General features: G+C 47.0%; 1 pseudogene; it reads right to left on the bottom strand.

Moving 5' to 3' along the window:
* Nucleotides 1-1,405: 1,405 nt before the first annotated feature.
* LOC126097235 (U6 spliceosomal RNA) lies at nt 1,406-1,506 on the bottom strand (annotated as a pseudogene).
* Nucleotides 1,507-5,808: the final 4,302 nt, after the last annotated feature.

The raw sequence follows: 5,808 nt of genomic DNA, 5'->3' as shown, positions 1-5,808 counted from the left end.
TCCCCATATCTCTCTCTCTCTCCATCTCTCTCTCTCTCCCTCTCTCTCTCTCTCTCTCTCTCTCTCTCTCTCTCTCTCTCTCTCTCTCTCCCCTGTCCCCCCACCCCACTCACTCCTACTCTCCCACAAATACACACATATACAGACGCATTGTATTGTATGGAACTGAGGACCTAGAAAGGACGGAGAGGCTCCGTCCCCGCCGCAGCCCTCAGTGGTCCACAACCCCACAACAAGCTACAACAGTCCACTCACCCCACCGCCGCCCCACACCGAACCCAGGGCCATTGTGTGGTTTGTCCCCCAGTGGACCACCCCCCCACCCCCTCACCCCACCCACCCCCCCCACCCGGGAACGTCTCACACCAGACGAGTGTAACCCCAATGTTTGCGTGGTAGAGTAATTGTGGTGTACGCGTACTTGGAGACAGTGTTTGCGCAGCGATCGCCGACACAGTGTAACTGAATCGGAATAAGAGGAACCAGCCCGCATTCGCCGAGGCAGATGGAAAACCGCATTAAAAACCATCCACAGACTGGCCGGCACACCGGACCTCGATACTAATCCGGGAGGATTCGTGCAAGGGACCGGCACACCTTCCCGCCCAGAAAGCAGTGCATACAGACGCATAAAACCACAAAAAAAAAACAAAAATACACACAAACTACCTCACGCAACAGCACAACAACCCCCCCTTCCCCAACAAACCACACCCCAACATCCACATGAAGAAACACCACACACCACATAAAAATAGCCATCAGGTACACTTCCACTCCAACAGTACTCAAGACGAAACTGCTGATTCGAATTGGGCCATTTCCCACGCCCTATAACAGATCTATTGGCTCACCCAGTATTCCTTAGTCGTATGTTCATTTCTCTGTCGAATAGTTCTAAAACTCAGTACCATGGTTACCTGTCAACTGACACCAGCCAATAGACCGCAGCCCCCTACATGAAGACAAATGACAGGAGAACCTTTTCAATATGTTGCTCTATCAACACTACCGAAACCTGTTTTGTACGCCTCTTTACTACAAACTCACTCTGTACGCCTCTCCACCACCCGAAAAAACGAATCTGTTGACCCCGGGACGACTGCCGCCACACAGATCAGTGCAGCCAGTGACGAGTAGCTGTGTCTGTGTGCACAGTGTAATTGCGGTTTTGTAGCGCTTCCTGTCTTGCCATTAGAGTAGGAGTTTGTAATGCACACTGTGGTGAGTGAAAGGTTGACTGGCAGTATTGTCATGATATATTGTGAATAAAGGTAACTAGACGAAACCGGCGTAAATGTAGTGCGTAGGTAGTCACAAATGAGTGCAAATATGAAGCGAAACTTGTCTCTCATCACCTACGTATATCCTCAGACATCTTAACGTCAGAGAGTGACGTTGCGGAAACAATGTGCAACGGTTCACGATTTTGCGCCTCGTATAGGGGCCATGCTAATCTTCTCTGTATCCTTTGAATTTTAGTATACGTACCGCCGAAGCAAGTACATTCCAAGGACACTAAGAAGCTGCATCTGTCGTTATCATATCGCTTCAAATATGTCTCGACTCGGGCTTAGCTTTGCTGTGCCGTGACAAAGGGCACAAGACTTACCAAGCGCTAATCTGTCAATTAACTACTGTGAAATATGATTGTTAATAAGTGGTGACGCAAAACTTAGATTGTAGTGCAGCATACTCTCAGCATCCGCCCAGAGCAGCTGCAGCTTCACAGAGCTGCCAATGGGTGGCAGCACCAACGTTGGCATAGTGCTCACATCTGCACCTTAGTGTCATAGGCATGCCTACGAAACACACTTCTCCAGTATGTGAAATGAATGAACCTGTTTGTGGCTGGTGTCAGATTTTGAACACTTTCTAAACTGGTGAATAATTTTGCGGAGCCATCAGTAATGATAACACAAGTTTCATTACTATTGCAATGGTACTTTGTAAACGATACTGTACGATTCAGTCTTTGAGCAGAGAATGTGTGGTGTTCTATGTAGGGCACTTTTTATCTGATACTCAAGAATTTACATGTGGTGTACTTGATGTATCTCCACCAGAATAGAAGAGAATCTTAATTGCGAGAATATACATAATCGCCTCATAAACGATCAAGTAGAGGATTCGTATTGTACACTTTGCAAAACCATCCATGCCTGATATGGTACACTGGTGTGTTTCAGAGTTGTCTGAGATACTATTTACGGTGGACATTGCGCCACTTTCAGTACAGTAGTCAGTGTTACAGCTGTGACAGATCCATGGGTACACAGGACAGCTTTACTTGACATTAGTGTTATACTGTGATGTAGATGTATGAATGATCACGAGAAAAACCGTATTCAGGGACTATATGAATAGAGGAAGCAGGTTAGCTTGTGTGTTGGTAACTGCAGTTGTTTGCCAGTGATATGCTGATCAGTTGTCACACAGCTAGGGAGATACTGTAGTGCAAAACTAGAACGGATATTTATTAACCGCTTTGAAATTCTAAACCTGAATGGTCACTGCTGCCATGTGGAAGAAATGGTAGTTCGTGATGTTTGTTACCTTTCCTGACACTTTGAAGCTGGGTAGCGTCTTGTGACTTGAATGGCTCCCTATGTGCTTTTGTGGCAGAGCTTATGCGTATGTAACATGAATATTTCATGGTGACTTTGGTCAAACCTTTCTCTTCGACACGTTATGGGATCAGCTGAAATTGTGACTAGAGTCGACTTGTGTGATAATTACTGGATGCAAAGTGCTACCAAAGGCTTACAGTCAGAGAATTAAGTACTATGTTAATATTAGCATACTGGACTGCTTTCTAGACAGTGTTGTGGCATTCACTGGAGGTTGTTGTGACAAATTAATTTTGGTAACTATATATAACGGTGGATTACCAGTATCTGTGGGGAACTACAATGTGAATCACACTCATGTCATGTAAAATTTCACTGGTTATTCTCCATATTCCAGAATCACACACTGGTTGTAATAATTGGCAAGTTTTAGAAGCTTCAGTTGTCTTGTGTAAAGTCAATGTAATATTTTCAGATGATGTGTGTCGGTGTAGATGTGTGTTTTGTAACGAGATAGAGCTGATGCAAATCAACTTGATTGTAGGGGTAGGCGATGTGACAGCTGATTGTGATACTGATATTTGTTTTTGCAGCATAAAACAAAACGCAAACGAAGGTCATATCCACCCATGTCAAAACCTTGGAATACTAATAAAAAATAAGTTAAAAACGATTCCACGTCAAGCCCAATCGATGGAAGGAAAGAGAGCTAAGAACAAGAACTTTCTTTTGGTGAAAGGTCCACATAATACGCCATAGAGACAAGGGAGGTGCTGAACTAAAGATTAAATGTCCTTCAGCGTAATGCTACGACTGATAAAAAATAAAACGCAGTCGACAGCCCGTGTGTCTTCGCTAAAACGGCCGATAACTCGGATGGCAAACATACGTTAGAACGCGTGCTTAAAAAAGGACATTCGGTCAGGAAATGGCGTAATCTCAAAGGTTGATCACAATGAGCACCAAGTGGTGAGGGGGCACCACTTAACAAATAGCGATACCTCAAAAGACGGTGCCTGATACGCAACCCAGCTAAAGTGATCTCACGAAGAGGGTACCGAGAGGAGGTCGCCCAAGCCGCTGGGAGAGGCTTAATTCCCCGAAGCTGGTTCCCGTGAAGTGGAGACCAGCTGTGATGCCGCAGGCACACCACCTGCTCGCAGATGCCAACACGGAGATCATCACAACGAATGGAAGTACCAGCGGGCCCAGGTAGGAGGACTGAATCCATGGCAGCAGCGTCAGCAGGCTCGACGTGACCAGGAACCCACATAAACATCACAGTGGCCCCATCTAGAGTGAGCAACTAGAGGCTTTCCTTGACCTGCTGCGCTAAGGGATGGACTGTGTACAGCACACACAGGCTCTGAAGGGCACAGAGAGTCTGAGGAGATGACACAATTAAAAGCCTGTGTCACCGGATGTACTGCATGGCCCGATTCGGGGCGCTGCTGTAAATGCTAAGGACTGTTCCAGAAGCTGATACCGAAAATCGTCGGTGGCCATTACGAAGGCACACCCGACACCATGGTCTGTCCGAGAGACATCAGTGTCCACAATGTTCTGTGCGAAAGTCGAGGAACTTACAGCGAATGCAGAGTTGTTTCCTTAGAAAGCGAATGAAGTTGAAGGTGAACACGAGACGCCATACGAAACAAAGGTGGTTACGTGATCACACCCATCGAGAACGTGGCAGAGAGGGTGAAGTTAATCTGCCGGAGTACGAACCGAAAGTGAACATCAAGAGGTAAGAGAAGTGGGATGCTCCCCATACCAGCAGTCGAAGGAGTCACCGAAGGAGGTGGCATACAAAGGGTGGACGGACATGGTAGACAAAGAGCATTCGTATCTGCTGAGTAGCAGATCACGCCGGTATGACAGCAGTAGTTCGCCAGCTTCTGCACAGAGACACTCAACGGGGCTAGTGTAAAAGACGCCGCCTAAATACAATCGACCATCATGGAATCCGTTTGATCAATGGCCTAAGTTGAATTGATGTGCAGATGCATAAACACCAGTTTCCAACGGACAAAGGGATCGGCACAAATAGAGTAGGGTCGTCCGATCCGCTCCCCAGGAAGTACTGCTGAGGACACCCAGAACACTGAGGGGCAGCAAGCATCCAGGTATGACGTGTCGGAGGACCAGGAAAGTTTTCTGTCACGCATGGGCCCCAGGAATTTGGTAGTTTCAGCGAATGGAAGAGAAACTGGCTCAAGATGTGAAGACGGTGGAAGAAACGCGTTACGCAGCCAGAAATTCGTACAAACGGGTTTGTCAGTGGAAAAGCGAAAGGCTCCACTATCGAAACACCGCTGAAGACGCCTCTCAAGGAGGCAGGTGGGTGAAAACTGCAACAGATCGCTAAGTCGTTGACGAAAATGGAGCCAGAAATGCTGGGCAGGAGACAGGCCATGCTAAGGTCAATGGCTGTAGTAAAGAGGACGACTACTTTTTTCTGGATAAACGTACCCGACAGAGCAGAACCAACACGGACCTTGAGAACTCTGTCTTTTAAAAATTCCCAAAGAAAATGTGGCAGGCGACCTCGGAGGCCCCATATGTATAAAGTAAGGAGGTACCAGTCCTCCGTAAAGTGTCGTGGGCTTTCTCCAAATAAAAAATTTTAAAAAAACCTCAGCCAGTCTGGTATTTCCACAGAAAATCAGTCATAACATAGGTTGACAACTTGATGAGATGTTCAACTGCAGAACGGCGCGCTCGAAATCCACAAAAAGTGGTTCAAATGGCTCTGAGCACTATGGGACTTAACATCGATGGTCATCAGTCCCCTAGAACTTAGAACTACTTATACCTAAATAACCTGAGGACAGCACACAACACCCAGTCATCACGAGGCAGAGAAAATCCCTGACCCCGCCGGGAATCGAACCCGGGAACCCGGGCGTGGGAAGCGAGAACGCTACCGCCCGAAATCCACATTTTACAGTTGTTAGTAAATTGCAAGGCTGCAGCCACCACACCAACCGGGCATGAAGTATACGTTCCATCACCTTGGAGACACAGTAAGGAGAAACACCCCGCTTCTAGATACCACCCAATTTTTCTCACCAGCTGAGCTTTGGTATGGGTATGACAGTCGCTTAACGCCAGCTGCGATCGTATATAGGAGAAAGAGGTTGCCTACAAGAGAGAGGTACTCCAACATCTGAATGTGAACATCATCCGGCCCTTTGGGCGGAAGATCGGGATGAAGTGAGAACATGATTTAGCTCCC

This window comes from Schistocerca cancellata, chromosome 1 (assembly GCF_023864275.1).
Source record: "Schistocerca cancellata isolate TAMUIC-IGC-003103 chromosome 1, iqSchCanc2.1, whole genome shotgun sequence".
In the NCBI taxonomy this organism is placed as follows: domain Eukaryota; kingdom Metazoa; phylum Arthropoda; class Insecta; order Orthoptera; family Acrididae; genus Schistocerca; species Schistocerca cancellata.
This window is presented reverse-complemented; position numbering and strand designations above follow the sequence as displayed.